This window comes from Bufo gargarizans, chromosome 3 (genome assembly GCF_014858855.1).
Source record: "Bufo gargarizans isolate SCDJY-AF-19 chromosome 3, ASM1485885v1, whole genome shotgun sequence".
NCBI classification, from domain to species: Eukaryota; Metazoa; Chordata; class Amphibia; order Anura; family Bufonidae; genus Bufo; species Bufo gargarizans.
This window is the reverse complement of record NC_058082.1, coordinates 574,483,523-574,500,215: the sequence shown is the minus strand read 5'-3', so window position 1 is coordinate 574,500,215 and position 16,693 is coordinate 574,483,523. Positions and strand designations below refer to the sequence as shown.

Sequence of the window (16,693 nt, the reverse complement as noted above, 5' to 3'; positions counted from 1 at the left end):
CATGCCAGATCTTCAAGCAAGATGGTAGCGGCTGGCCTGTCGCGAGCAGATGGAAGGCGGTAAGTATGATAAAATAAATTCTGGTAACTTTACACTGTTTTTACTCTCAAATGCCGCGATCATGTATGAACATCTGAGGGGTACAATGATGGGGAGTGGCGCTATTGCATATCCCTGTCATTACACCCGCTACTTACGAATTTTTTTAAACTTTTTTTACATTTGCCTAAGCAGCCAAATCAAATTTTCCAAAACTTTGCTCATCTATACTGTCCACTATGAGATTTGTATCACTTGTATCTGCCATTTTTTTTAGCAGTTTTACCTTCTTCATGCTGAACGTCTATTTTGTATTTCTCTCAGAGATGGTGGGTGGTGAATAGCTCACATCCACTGCACACAGAAAGTAGAGGAGAACCTTTTTACTGTGCTTCTTTTACTCATTCAGAAGCAGTCTCAGCATCATGGAAGACATTACAGAGAAGTACTGACCTATATGGTTGTGAATAACGCACTTGGGCTGAGATATAAACTTCCAATATACAGATGTAGCTGAGCTAAAATCGACTCTGATAACTCTGATAACACTGATAACACATGTCACAGTGTTATCTCGTGCCCTCTTGTGACAAAGCCAATACATTGAAAGAGTTAGTTAACCTTTTTGTGCCATTTTTTACTTAACGCATTAACCATCAAGTTTAGCCCAGCTGCATCTGTAGCTGCAGCAGTCTCTTTGGTGTCTCTTCTGGAGTACTGTCTCACTCAGCTCCTGCACACTCCTCCCCCTCCCTTCTCCATAGACTTGTATTTATATGTGTAACCTGATCCTTTTGTGGAGCTACTCCCATCCTGGATGGGTTTAGGATATTTTTCAAAGAGAAAAGCATTGGATGGGGGGAGGTAAACAGCTACTAGAATAATAACCAGACGTTCCATTCTGATAAGATTTATTACAACATTTCTTGTGGCTGCTTGTAATATTGATTTATGCAAAGTTGAGTTAAAAGTTAGTGACAATTTAAGGCTACTTTTACAATAGCGTTTTTCCGTTACAATAATACAGCCGCATGCATCCATCATGAGCGGATCCGGTTGTATTATGTCTTCTATAGCCTTAACGGATTCGTCTTGAACACCATATAAAATGTATATGGAGGAGTCCTGACACTAGCCAACATCATCTTTGCAGATAAATTTTTAACATCCTTTTGTTCCTGTGGGAAATAAGCAGCCACAACAGATAACTGGGAAAAACTTTCTCCTCTCTTGACACTAAAAACAAATGCATGCAAAGCCGATCCCTGCATGTATGTGTATGTGGAAGTTGGTTTTAGGCTGGGTTCGCACTTGCGTTAGGGTATTACGTTATAAATTCCGCTTATAACGGATCGTAACAGAATTTGTAAGACAGAATGCAAAAACGGAAGCCTTTAAGGGGCATTCTGTTTTGATCCGTCATAATAGAAGTCTATGGGCAAGCATAACGGAAACTACACGGATCTTAGACTTCGATTATGACGGATCAAAGTGGAATGCCTCTTAAAAGTTAGTGTTTTTCATTCCGTCTTTCGAATTCCATTATAATTTGTTATAAACGGAACCTATAACGGAATACCCTACTGCAAGTGAGAACCTGCCCTCAATAAAGATTGGCCAAATGAGCATTCGACCACCAGATATTGAAGATGTAATGCTCTGGGCCTTTGCTCCAGTGCTAGGTCTGTCCCTGCAAAACAAAATAATTAATCCACTCATCTGCAAACGTGTTATAGAAGGCATTGTGAGATGGAATTATATTTTATGACTGTAGTCAAGCTATGAAATCTTTCAAAAACTAAAGGGAAATTAAAATGTTGCTCCTGTTTTGCTATTTAAATCATGTTTTTTTTTTTAGCTGGAAGCTTCCTATCTAATGTGTACTAATGTAGTCTTGTTGTCCTGAAATATTGAAATAGGAGTATGATTCACTAGCAAAGTGGAACATTTTCAATTTTATTTATTTATTTTTTCATTTTTACAAACAAAGCATAACTGAAAATATTCACAATGATCTGCTTCATGTTAGAACAGATGGCTTTCAATTTGCTATAGTCCGTGTAACATAGAAGTGTTTGATCTGAAAAACATGCTGTTTTCTGTCATCGATGGAAAATAGGAACATGAGTTCTATTACAAAATTATTTCTTTTGCAGCCCTCCTAACTAGAGATGAGCAAATTTCTTGAAAATTCGATTCAGCTGATTCGCTGAATTTCACAAAAAAATTAGCTTAGTGATGAATTACTTTGCCGTGAAGCGCATTTTTTTTGTAAGTAGCGGGTGCAATGACAGGGAGCGGCGATAGCGCCGCTTCCATCATTGTACACCTCAGATGCCGCGTTCATACATTATCCGGCATCTGAGTGTGCAAACAGTGTGAAATGAACATTAAAAAAAACATTACATCAAACTTACCGCGTCCATTCGTGCGCGACGGGCCGGCCGTCCGCCGCCATCGTGCTTGAAGATCTCGGCCGAAATCCTGTGCGGCGCGAGATTACGTCATCACGCCGGTCTATGTGATGATGTAATCTCGAGCCGCAAAGGATTTCGACCAAGATCGTTAAGCTAGATGGAGGCTGGCAGCCCTTCACACGCAAATGGAGGTGGTAAGTTTGAATTTCAGGAATAATTGCTTCGCTGACACAAAGCACGAGGAAATTCGGCTTCTAGGCGAATTGAATAATTCCTGAAATTTGGGAAGTTTGCTCATCTCTACTCCTGACAAATAGGCAATCACATATGCTGGATGCTAATAACATAAGCAATAACGTATGTCATGCACCTGTGAATGACCTTCCATAAACCAAGCTGTAAGACAAGAGCAGGCAAGTGTCATTGTACCTGGCCCTGTCAATCAAAGTGTAGAGGGCGGGGCAGTTGCAGAGAGAGCAGAGCCTCTAGATGTAATGACAACGCTCCCATGGCTCCTAAAGGCTAATTTGCATATATTTAAACATCATTTTTCTCATCAATGCGGGCACATATGAACATAAGATCAAAACAGGTGCCTTCAGCTGCCAAGCCCATTTGCAACAGGTCAACTAGTCTCATAGGTGCAAATCTGCTGACAGATACCCTTTAAAATGTCCAAGTGAGCAAATTTGGAGAAAAATGTCCCACAGCATTCTATGTGTGGACAGGAAGCCAATTTTTCAATATTTTCCTATGGGAGACACAATGTCAGTTTCATAGGAATTAATAGAGAAGTAACTGACTTCCTGTCTTGTATCAGTTGAAAATCAGACTGTTAGTCACTAGTGATGAGCGGCATAGACAATATTCATTTTCACAATATTTCGTGAATTTTTCACATATTATTTGCAATAAATTAGCGAATTCTAGAATTTGTGATCGCCAGTAATTATTTTTGCGATTGCGCAAATCGGCACTAATGATGCGTATATCTTTTTGCGCAATACATGCAACTTCACATTTTATCAGGTCTGAGTAGATATTACTGATCAGATCCCCAAAAGTTGAAGTCCCAAAGTGGGACAAAAAATAAAGTTAAAAAAAGTTGAAAAAATAAAGTTTTCCCCCCAAAATTTTTTAAGATTCAGGGAAAAATAAACAAAAACATCATTTTCCCCAAATAATGCAAAAATAAAAAGGTAAAAAATGGGGGGGGGGGAGTAGACATATTAGGTATCGCCGCGTCCGTATTGACCGGCTCTATAAACATATCACATGACCTAACCCCTTAGATGAACACCGTAAAAAAAAAACTGTGCTAAATAAACCATTTTTTTTGTCACCTTACATCACAAAAAGTACAACAACAAGCGATCAAAAAGGCGTATGCCCACCAAAATAGTACCAATCTAACCGTCACCTCATCCCACAAAAAATGAGCCCCTACCTAAGGCAATCGCCCAAAAATTAAAAAAAACTATGGCTCAAAATATGGAGACACTAAAACATATTTTTTTTTGTTTAAAAAAAGCTGTTATTGTGTAAATTAAAAAAAAAGTATACATATTAGGTATCGCTGCGTCCGTATCGACCGACTCTATAAAAATATCACATGACCTAAAACCGTCATCTCATCTCTCAAAAAATGAGACCCTACCTAAGATAATCGCCCAAAAACTGAAAAGACTATGGCTCTCAGACTATGGAGACACTAAAACATGATTTTTTTTGCTTCAAAAATAAAATCATTGTGTAAAACTTACATAAATTTTAAAAAAGTATACATATTAGGTATCCCCGCGTCCGTACCAACCAGCTCTATAAAAATATAACATGACTTAACCCCTCAGATGAACACCGTAAAAAACTAAAAATAAAAACTGAGTAAAAAAGCAATTTTTTGTCATCTTACATCACAAAAAGTGTAATAGCAAGCAATAAAAAAGTCATATGCACCCCAAAATAGTGCCAATCAAACCGTCATCTCATCTCGCAAAAAATGAGACCCTATCTTAAGATAATCAAACAAAAACTGAAAAAACAATGGCTCTCAGACTATGGAGACACTAAAACATTTGAAAATGTTTTGTTTCAAAAACAAAAACAAAAATTATAAATAAAAAATTGTATACACATTAGGTATCGCCGCGTCCGTGACAACCTGCTCTATAAAAATACCACATGATCTAACCTGTCAGATGAATGTTCTAAATAACGGAAAAAAAAACTGTGCCAAAACAGCTATTTCTTATTACCTTGCCTCATAAAAAGTGTAATATAGAGCAACCAAAAATCCTATGTACCCTAAACTAGTACCAACAAAACTTCCATCCTATCCTGTAGTTTCTAAAATGGGGTCACTTTTTGGGAGTTTCTACTCTAGGAGTGCATCAGGGGGGATTCAAATGGGACATGGTGTCAAAAAAACAGTACAGCAAAATCTGCCTTCTAAAAACCATATGGCATTCCTTTCCTTCTGCGCCCTGCCATGTGCCCGTACAGAAGTTTACGACCACATATCGGGTGTTCTGTAAACTACAGAATCGGGGCCATAAATATAGAGTTTTGTTTGGCTGTTACTATATGGGGCAATGTGGGGGAAATTACTATATAGGGTCAGTGTGGTGGAAATTAATATGTGGTTTGGGGGATGTTGCTATTGGGGAGGCACTATAGGGGCCTTTCTATTACAGGACATATCAGGGGACATTATTTTGGGGGACACTATTCAGGCATTATTACCTGGAGCACAATATAGGATGTTATTATTAATGGGGGCACTCTAGGGGGCATTATAATTGCTGTAAACACTATAGGGATCTTGGGATAGTCTATCAAACTGGTGTAAAATTTAACTGGCTTAGTTGCCCATAGCAACCAATCAGATCTCACCTTTCATTTTTGACAGCTCCTTTGGAAAATGAAAGGTGGAACTTAAATTGGTGAGCCCCAGTTTGATAAATTACCCCATTATGTCTACTTGTGACACTATTTTTCAGCAGCATAGTACCTGGGACATTGGGGAGCACAGTGGCCACAGCATGGGGACACCCGGATGGGGAGGTTTATGGAAAAATTGAGAAATCTAACACGTGTGTGTAACAAACTCTGTAGAGACGAGATGCAGCTGAAAGAATTTGTCATGGTGGTCTGGGTCAGACGCAGGAGAAGAAGAAAGAGAAGGTCTACATGACAGAATATGTCCCTGGATGTAAGAGGTTATGTGGTGCTGTATTCTCCTACAAGTCTTTTTTATTTTAATCATATGTATTTTACATTTGGCAAATTTGTAACAGCCCACATAGCATAGTGATAACTTTCTGTGTACAGATAATGTAGTATATGTTCCCTGCAGTCCTTTGTAGCACCCCATATAACACAATAATTCAAGAGTTATGAGATGGTGGGGGTATGATTCCTGCTACCCCTGCCAATCCACTGTTTGAGGAGACTGCAATGTTCCAGTGAGTGCCGTAGCCTCTTTGCTCCTTACCAAGCACAGCACTGTCCATTTGATAGCACTGTGCTTGGTATTGCAGCTCAGACCCAATCACTCAGATGGGACAGAGCTGCACCTAGACCATGTGAACGATGAATGTGATATGTCATATGGCCTAGGAAGAGACTGTAGCGTTCACGAAGCACCGCAGCATCTTCATACAAAAATGTTTTTTTAACTAAAATGGAGGGAGGGGCCCGAGTTGGGTAGACAGCCTGGGCCTATCATGCACTTAATCCGCCCCTGCCTGCAATCCTCTGCGGCAGTATGACATGAAGCCAAACTGCTATCCGCCTCAGGACCAGCCGCCACTGCATTTACCCAGTGTGCAGTTAGGGAGATATAACGTCCCTGCCCGTGCTTACTGGTCCACGTATCGGTAGTTATGTTGACCTTGCCACAGATGGCGTTGCGCAGTGCACACCTGATTTTGTCCGCCACTTAGTTGTGCAGGGCAGGTATGGCACGCCTTGTAAAAGTAGTGGCGTCTGAGAACCACGTACTGTGGGACAGCCACCGCCATAAGGTTTTTAAAAATTCCCGGTCTCCACCAGATGAAATGACAGTATTTGAAATGCTTGCATTCAGGGCCAAGGATCTCAGGTGGGTAGGGGGGTACTCTTTCTCTCTAGTGTTTGGGGGGTGGACAGCTGAACACTTCCATAGACAGTGTGGACATTCTGGGTGACGGTGGTGGAGGTGGTGGTGTTGCTGCCACATCCTCTGTTTCCGGGGTGGCAGGTGCCAATGTGACTCCAGAGGTGGAGGAAGAGGCTGAGACTGCAGCAGAAGAGGGAGCAAGAGGAGCCTGAGATATTTTGTGGTTTTTCAAGTGTGTACTCCACTGCAGCTCATGATTTGCATTTAGATGCCTGGACATGCAGGTGGGGCTCAGGTTTAGAACATTTATGCCTCTCATCAGGCTCTTGTGTTTTGTCGTCAGCACATTGTCTGAAGAACTGCCATGCCAGGGAACTCCTTAGAGCTGGCTTTGGTGTGCTCAGTCCCTTGGTGCAGTGGGCAATAGCAGGCATACTGGCATGGGGACAGCCACTGTACTTTTGCATCCTGCTCTCTCTTTGGTGTGCGACTGGCACTGTGTGACCACCACCTCTTCCTCAGAACTGCACATGTCACTCGCATGTGGGGTCTAGGACCTCATCATCTTCCACCCACTCTTCATCCCTGCCCTCCTTGCCGGTCTGCACATGGCAGAAAGCCGAGCAGTTGACTCCTGTGTTTAGTCATCATCATCAGAGACATGCTGCGGTGGTCCTCCCATGTCCACATCCTGAAACATATGGTTGGGCATCAGTCTCTTCCACTTCTGGGGCAGGGCTAGGTGAATGGCCCACCAAAACCTCGCCAGCAGAGTCATCAAAAAACAAAAGAGACTTCTGCATGACTTGGAGCTCAGACTGCTTGGCTGATTTGAAAGGGGGTGAGGTGAAAGACAGATGCCAATGGGCTGCATGCCAACTCTGCGGTTTCAGCAGGGGACCGGGTTGGAATGTGCATGAACTGGAGGCACTGTCTGCATTCTAATCTACTACCGCCCCTACTTGTTCTGGCCTCACCATTCGTACACCGGTATTCGAGCCTACAAAGGGACGCTGAGCGTCCTGTTGCCTACGTGCACCTGAGGAAGGGGTTTCATTTGGGCATGTAGCTGGCACAGATCAACCACGTCCTCTGCCTGCAATGGGAGCTCCACCAGCACCAGCAGCACCACAACCAGGGCCATGTCCCTTATTTGATGCTCTCCTCATTCTTTGAGCTCACCCACCGAACTAACAGACGGATTAACTATATTAATTTCCCTGTCACATATGCAGTGCAGGTCTACCACACACCAAAATGGGAGTAGGACAAGCTACTGCATGGAAAGAAAGCAACAATCATATAAAAAAAAGGTGCCAACCATCAAGATGGCGCCAAACCTTGTTTAGTCCCCGTGGGGGGGGGGGGGGACTGAAATGTAATAAATATGACTAAAATATAGAAAAGGCCATGCAACGGACGATTTTGAAGGTATCAAATTCTTGTTGCTTGATAAAAACAATATGGAACCAATGAAAGGAATTGACTTACTTCACTGAGGAGGAGGTCAATGGGATAAAACTCGTGAGAAATGAACACGGCAGTATCTGATACTTCTGGTGTTTTTCCTATTTTTATCTCTTTAAAAAACACAGACGGGCTCAATGGGTTTTAGATGACCCCCTTCATCAGGAGAAGTACAAGCAAGTTAAAAAACAGCAAATGCAGTCATACAAGTACAACTTACCAATGGGCCTTATACACTCCATCTTATAAGGCCATTTGTTAAAGTGAAGGTGGGAAAGCTGTCACTTCCTGTACTAGAACAGGAAGTTTGCGTTCCATGGTGGAATGCATGTTAACAGGTACCAAAAACCATCTATTATTACATTCAAATGGTAGCTGGAAGATGATGGGGTCTTAGGGATGTGGAGCAAAGTCATAAGAGAACCCTAGTGCCTCTATCGAATTGGAGTTTGAGTGGATTATTCATAAAACGAGTAGGACCGGAGTGAATTTCTGGTCCCGATCTCAGTGGAACGCACCCGTGGACTGCAGTTATCCGGCTTCCGGTTTAGGCCTAAGCGCACACTTCCGGTCCACTCAGATAAAAACACTTCTGCATTAATGGAACGCAAATGGATCATGATCCTGCTTTGGCACTTATACCTATGACTGGGGGGTCCCTAACTATATCAATCATAAAATAAAGCATCAAATTGGTTCAGATAGGGAACCAGTAGTTTGGGAAGGGGGAAAAGGATGATGAGATAAAAGTTGAATCCTTGCTATATAAAAAAAAAAAGCATGATTATAGTTACAGGGAATAGTAAATAAATAGTAACAAATAATAATAACAATTTTTTATATGATTGTCCCATCTGTAAGATAGGAGAGCGCTGGGGTTGGAGAAGTGAGTATGCCAGCATCAGGGGTGCACTACCAATGAGGCCAAGTGAGGCTTTCACCTCAGGCAGCAAAGGGTAGGGGCAAGAGGGGGGCAGCGGAAGGGCCATGAGCAACGAGTGCTTTCATTGTGACAAAGGGGTTAGGTAAAAAAATTGGCATTGGGGGGAGGGTGTTGTTTCACTTTTCGCCTCAGGCAGCAGAAAGGCTAGGTGCACTCCTGGCCAGCATATTGTGCCCCCGCCTAACTAGTCAAACACCATACCAGCAACAGTAAGGGCTGTTTCACACGAGCGAGTCCATTACTGGAATCACGCTCAGTGTGTGAGTGTGATCCTCTGCTCTGGACCTGCAGGAGCGCACGGCATTATCATCATCTATAATGCTATGTGTCTCTGCATGGCCTTTTTTCCACAGAATCATAGTGACATAAAGCTGTCAGTATGATTCTGTAGAAATAAGGCCATGCAGAGACACATAGCATTATAGATGATGATAATGCCCTGCGCTCCTGCAGGTCCAGAGCGGAGGATCACACTCACACACTGAGCGTGATTCCCGCAATGGACTCGCTCGTGTGAAACAGCCCTAAATGTTTAAAGGCGCATTACCGATGCAGCTTTGCCATTAGCAATGAAGACTGGCTATACAGTGAGGTCTTCATTATTAAATGAACGGCCTCTGCAGGATAATTGGCCACTTTGGTTCTTCACTGCAGCATGGCCGCAACTTGCCCACAGCACGGCCGCTCTGTGTCCTAAGGCAGAGTGACCTTGGGTATACCTGATTAATAGCGATTCATGACAAAATAATTTGTCATTAATAAAATTTCTTGACTAACTTCGCTCATCTCTAGTCATCTACATCAGATTGATGGGGACTACGACTCTGCACTGCCACCGATCAGCAGTTCTTAGCAGCCACTAAACCGAGAGAAGGGAGCCGGAAGTACAGCAATATGCACTATGGAGTGGCCATGCCTGGTAATTACTACTCCAGTCACCATTTAAGAAGGATCCACTGTATTTGGTTGTACAGTACATGTATCTTTTTTCTCCATGTTGTAAAGGGACACCTCTTCTTCAGAAAGGGAACCTACATTTAGGACTTTCATGACATGAAAACTTTTCTAACTAAAGCAAGAGAAAAATGGGGTAAATCATAGTTGCAGTCATGTCTTTTGTGTGGGCAAAAGGTGAATTCAGGTTTCTGCTACTTCTTTTATCTCTACATAGACTGGAGGCTGGTCAACCATGCTTACAAGAGGCTATTCAAGCATCCTTACATAATTTTGGAACCGTATGCAAGTTATCAGAAAAATAAACAATAATCTTTTATTAAACTCATGTAAAACGATAATATTTGAAGACATATGTGGCACAAACTCGATTAGTGGAAGCAATTAGTACTTGAGATAAAAGATGGTGCTGGCAGAGTTTATTTGTTATTGTAGAAGCATTGTTATATCTGCTGTATTCAGTTTTAGACAGACTCAAGGGATATGTGCACGTAGGTGAGGGTCATCTGCAGAAATTAGGGTTAGAGCCAAAGGGAAGACTTATATTGATGTGTCTTTGATATTGTTTCTTTTAAGTTTATGAAAAGATCTTGAGTATAAAAGCCATGTGCTGTCTGCTTCTGTGTGTGTGTGTGTATATATATATATATACAGTACAGACCAAAAGTTTGGACACACGTTCTCATTCAAAGAGTTTTGAATATAAGTCCGCTCCCGGTTTTGAATATAAGTCCCCTTTCTGAAACCTTGAAGGTCTATCATCTGCTGACCCCCTCCTAATCCTTTGGATCAATCAAGGATTAATGTTATGTGTATTAACCTCTCCTGTATCTGCCTCAGCGTCTTAAACACTGTGGATCTGTAGATCTCTGTTTCTATTAACCTCCCATCTTGGACTAACATAGAGAGGAATTAAGAAATCGTCCTTGGACAGGATCCTGTGCGTCACTTATGATATCAGGAGTTGTAACAATAACACTTACATTGGATTCGTCCCCCCCTACCCTCTCCGTTTTTAATTAATATTTTTGAATTAACTAACTCTATATCTATTGAGAGGTGGACCTGAGTCATATTCCCCAAGGAAATTAATTTTCTTCTTTCTTTTTTGGTGGCTAAGGTCCCGATTAACATCACTAACTTTTTTTTTTTTTTTTTTTCCCCCTTTGAGCCGACTTTTGTGTTTGGATATGTTTAAATGTGAATGTAATTTATTGATGTCTGATTGTTTGTGACCAAGGCGATTAATGTGATCAAGCTAAGAAGGGGACTATATTTGTTATAAAAGAGTTGAAGAACTCAAAATGCCATCTAAAAAAAGGGAGGAACAGCGCGGCCCTACGGGGAGCACCGCTAGGCGATCAGCAGTAGGGCTGGAAAGTGGGCCTAAACAATCGGGTTTAAACAAATACCTGGTCCCGAATTCACCTGGGCTTAGATCCCCACAAAAAGAAAAAATGGTGGATACCAGATTACAGGATCTGACACATGAGACGTCAGCTGAAGGGAGAGAGGGGGAGAGGGGAACACCAGTGACTTATACAGAAACAGACGTAAAAATGGTACAGGACATACTTTGCACTGTCTCACGGATGGAAAACTTAATGGGTAATTTAGTAACCCAGCTTGGGGCAGTGCAAACGGATGTTATGATTATTCGAGCGGAGATGGAAAAAGTAAGGCAGCGCCTACAAGAGATGGAAATAAGGATTCCTACCCTAGAGAAATCCGTGCAGAAATTAGAGAAGGAGGTGGTCCTTTTAAAACAAACAAATGTTAAGATGGAACAAAAACTGGTAGATCAGGAGGATAGATCAAGAAGGGCTAACATAAGATGTGTGGGGATCCCAGAGCAAGCGGAGGGAGGAAACTGTGCTGAATTTATGGAGAAATGGTTGAGGGAAAATAGTAGAGCAGGCACTCTCTCTCCCCTATTCTCTATTGAAAGAGCACATAGGGTCCCCACAAAAAATAGGGTGCCAGGGGATTACCCCAGACCCATACTGGTGAAATTTTTACTATCTAAGGATCGAGATGAAATACTATCTGATGCAAGAACCTCGGAAAAATATTATATACAGGGCGTAAAGATCAAACTCTTTCCAGATTACTCATTTAGCACTAATGCACAAAGAAGAATGCCACACAGAGTTCTAGCAGCAGACACATCTCTAGAACAACTGTTAAGAGGAGACTGTGTGAATCAGGCCTTCATGGTAGAATATCTGCTAGGAAACCACTGCTAAGGACAGGCAGCAAGCAGAAGAGACTTGTTTGGGCTAAAGAACAGAAGGAATGGACATTAGACCAGTGGAAATCTGTGCTTTGGTCTGATGAGTCCAAATTTGAGATCTTTGGTTCCAACCATCGTGTCTTTGTGCGACGCAGAAAAGGTGAACGGATGGACTCTACATGCCTGGTTCCCACAGTGAAGCATGGAGGAGGAGGTGTGATGGTGTGGGGCTGCTTTGCTGGTGACACTGTTGGGGATTTATTCAAAATTGATAATCAATACTGAACCAGCATGCCTACGACAGCATCTTGCAGCGGCATGCTATTCCATCCGGTTTGCGTTTAGTTGGACCATCATTTATTTTTCAACAGGACAATTACCCCAAACAACCTCCAGGCTGTGTAAGGGCTATTTGACCATGAAGGAGAGTGATGGGGTGCTGCGCCAGATGACCTGGCCTCCACAGTCACCGACCTGAACCCAATCAAGATGGTTTGGGGTGAGCTGGACCGCAGAGTGAAGGCAAAAGGGCCAACAAGTGCTAAGCATCTCTGGGAACTCCTTCAAGACTGTTGGAAGACCATTTCAGGTGACTACCTCTTGAAGCTCATCAAGAGAATGGCAAGAGTGTGCAAAGCAGTAATCAAAGCAAAAGGTGGCTACTTTAAAGAACCTAGAATATGACATGTTTTCAGTTGTTTCACACTTTTTTGTTATGTATATAATTCCACATGTGTTAATTCATAGTTTTGATGCCTTCAGTGTGAATCTACAATTTTCATAGTCATAACAATAAAGAAAACTCTTTGAATGAGAAGGTGTGTCCAAACTTTTTGTCTGTACTGTATATATATATATATATATATATATATATATACAGTATCTATGTTGTACCTTTAATATATAGGTCTGTTTACACCTCAATTATCGGCTATTCATTTATTATAATGTTTTTTTTGTCTTCTATCTTTCCTTTGTATGAGGCCTTGTTTTCTATGGGAGAATTTTTTTGCACTTTTTTGGGATACATATATAGCTTTCAGTGTAATATCTGGCACACACATTCCGCATGCAGGCCCACTAGTTGGTGGCAAAGTGGTGCTGTTCCACAGAGCATCTCACCTGTTCATGCTACAGCTGAAGCTCCACTATCGCCAGTTGCTGCTCGCACAGTCTCTCCATCATGTGAAAGGTGGAGTTCCACCTTGTCGGTTCTTTGCATATAAGGTGGTGAGTGGGAAAGCAGAAGTTACGCTGCAGCGCAGACAGGCAAGTAGCAGCAAGATGAGAATGACGAAAGCGCGCACAGACGGTCCACACTTTCTGCAGCAGCTCTGAAATCTCGGGGTAATTTTTCAGAAATCTCTGCACCACTAACTTCTGCAAATGCACAATGTGGGTCAAACTGGCTAGTAAAGAAATCCCAGCGGGCGCTTGATCTTTAATTCATGTATCCTTCATTTCATCTCTGTAACAATGGACGCGTTTCGGCCCATCCAGCCTTCATCAGCTCCTGATGGGCCGAAATGTGTCTATTGTTACATTGTTACAGAGATGGAATAAAGGATACATGAATTAAAGATCAAGCACCCGCTGGGATTTCTTTGCTATATTGTGGATTTCTTCCTTCCTGTGTGGGGGCGTCCCACGAGGTTGAAAGTGCTGACCACTCTTGACTACGGGTCAAACTGGCTAGGCCCAGAGCTGCTATGAGATTTTGCTTGTTATCGCACACCACAAGGCCAGGCTTGAGGGTCAGCGGGACCAACCACTTAACGGTCTGTTCTTTAATGACCGTCCACAGCTCCAGCGTGGTGTGTTTTTTTCCCCCAAAACAGACGAGTTTCAGAATAGCGTGCTGTTTTTTTCCCCCTGGCTGTGCTGAACTTGGCGGTTCAGGGACCAGATGAGGAGGCAGTCGAGAAGGAAGCAGAGTAGGAGGAGGCAACAGGAGGCACCGAAAAAAGTCCAGCAATCCTTCGTGGCAGAAGGACATGAGCCTAACCACTTTCTGCCTCACCGCAGCCACCACTGCATTTACCCAGTGTGCAGTTAGGGAGATATAACGTCCCTGCCCATACTTACTGGTCCAAATATCAGTGGTTATGTAGACCATGCTACTGATGGCATTACGCAGCACACACCTGATTTTGTCCGCCACCTGGTTGTGCAGGGCAGGAATGGTCCGCCTTGAAAAGTAGCAGTGGCTGGGAATCACATACTTTGTGACAGCCACAGTCATAAGGTTTTTAAAAGTGTCCGTCTCTACCAGAAGGAATGGCAGCATTTCAAAGGCCAAGAATTTTGAAATGCTGGCATTCAGGGCAAGGGCTCGCTGGCGGGTAGGGCAGTACTTCCTATTTCTTTCCAGTATTTGGGGGATGGACAGCTGAACGCTCCAATGCTCGGTGATACTGCTGGTGATGGTGCTGCTTTCACATTGTATCTTTGCGAGGAGCAAGGTGGCCCTGTTGCTCCAGAGGGGGAGAAAGAGACCGAGATACCCCCTCTAGAAAAGAGGGAGCTGGAGGAGCCTCAGATCTATCATGTTTTATTCAGGTGTGTACTCCACTGCAGCTCGTGCTTTGCATTTAGATGCCTGGTCATGCAGGTGGTGCTCAGCTCTAGAACATTTATGCCTCGCTTCAGGCTCTGACTGCACAGCATGCAAACCACCCCTGTCTTGTCGTCAGCACATTACCTGAAGAACTGCCATGCCAGGGAACTCTGTTGAGCTAGCTTTGGTGTGTTCTGTCCCTTGGCGCGGTGTGCAGTAGCAGGCATAGGGGCCAGCTGCTGTGCTTTTGCACCCTGCTCCCTCTATTGCTGTGTGGCTGGCGCTGCATGACTACCACTTCTTCCTGCACACGTCACTCGGATGACCTTGTTTACATGTGGGGTCTAGGACCTCATCATCCTCCAAATCATCTTTCACCCACTCCTCCCTATTGCCCTCCTTGCCTGTCTGCACAATGCAAAAAGCCGAAGCAGTTGACACCTGTGTTTCAACATCATCATCAGAGACGTGCTGCGGTTGTCCTCCCATGTACTCATCCTCAAACATACTCAATCTCTTCTACTTCTGGGGCAGGGCTAGGTGAAAGGCCCACGGAACCCCTGCCAACAGAGTCATCAAAAAGCATAAGAGATTGCTGCATGACTTGGGGCTCAGACTGCTTGGCTCATTTGCAAGGGGGTGAGGTGAAAGACAGATGCTTCTGGACCACTGGTGCTTTCTCTGCACTTTCAGGGGACTGGGTGGAAGATATTGTGCTGGAACTGGAGCCACAGTCAGCAATTTAATCTATTGCCGCCTCTAATTGTTCTGGCCTCACCATTCATAGAGCGAAATTTTGGCCTACAAAATGACGCACAACGTCCTGTCGCCTGCGTGCACCAGAGGGAGATGTATCATTTGGGCGTGTAGCTGGCACAGATCGAAAACATCCTCTCCCTGCAGCAGTAGCTCCACCACCACCAACACCAGCAGCACAATGACCACGGCCACGTCCCTTATTTGATGATCTCCTCATTCCTTGAGGGCACCCTCAACATTCACAGCCAGATTAACTATTCAATTTCAGTGTCAAGGATGCAAAGGAGGTGTTTAGCATTAGCACCCCAAAAAATGTATTTTATCACCCACAGATTTAACAGACTGATTAACTATTTTATTTCTATGTCACGGATGCAAAGGAGGTGTTTTGCCCTCCAAAAAATGGGTTTATGTCACCGACAGAACAAACAGACAGATTAAATATTGTATTTTAGTGTCACGGGTGCAAATGATTTGTATTTAACCCCCAAAAATGGCAATAGGTCCCCGACAGTATTAACAGTCATATTTCAATAGATGTAAAGGAGGTGTATTGCACCCCACAAAATGGCTAAAGGTCACCCCAATAAGCTTTATTTAGCATCTGAACACTTACGTTTTTTGAGAGAGAGGAAGTAGAATTCGGGTAAAATTGTTTTGTACCCCAATGAAATTTCTTGGCCAATTTGCCCATTCCTAGTTCCAACATCTCCAATTTGTTAAATGGCCAGGATTGTACAAACCAGGAGGCTGCCAGGAGGCTACAAAGAATAGGAGCTGTTATGAAAGGCTGGTTTGAGAGAACATTGAGTCGTAAACATCCCCCCCACTACTGGAGCGACACTGAAATATGTTGCTAAAGTCTGAGGGCCTGCACCACCCGGCATCAAAAGATAATGGGAGTTCTATATCATGCAAATAAGTAAAGTCATATTTTATTCTGGAACACATTTAGAAATATTAGTGATTGTTTCAAGAATCCAAATCCAGTTGGCATATTGTGGGGGATTTAAAATAGGCTATGCATGGAAGAAAGCTGAAAAATATGCTGTAAATTCACTTGTTTTCACTATAAGAAAAGCCTATTGGAGGCTGTTTATGCCCATGGGAGTAATACCAGACATCAGAGTCAAGGATGCACTTATTTCTTTATACTTTGTTTATTCCGTTTTTTCCAAAAGAAGAACATACAGCAAAATACAATGTCATATCTAGGCAGGTGAAG

The 16,693-nt window shown here is 43.0% G+C and overlaps 1 protein-coding gene across 1 annotated transcript in view; it reads left to right on the top strand.

The window, feature by feature from the left end:
- TMPRSS15 (transmembrane serine protease 15) overlaps positions 1-16,693 on the top strand; it is a 508,008-nt gene that overhangs the window by 265,468 nt on the left and 225,847 nt on the right. The window lies entirely within an intron of this gene.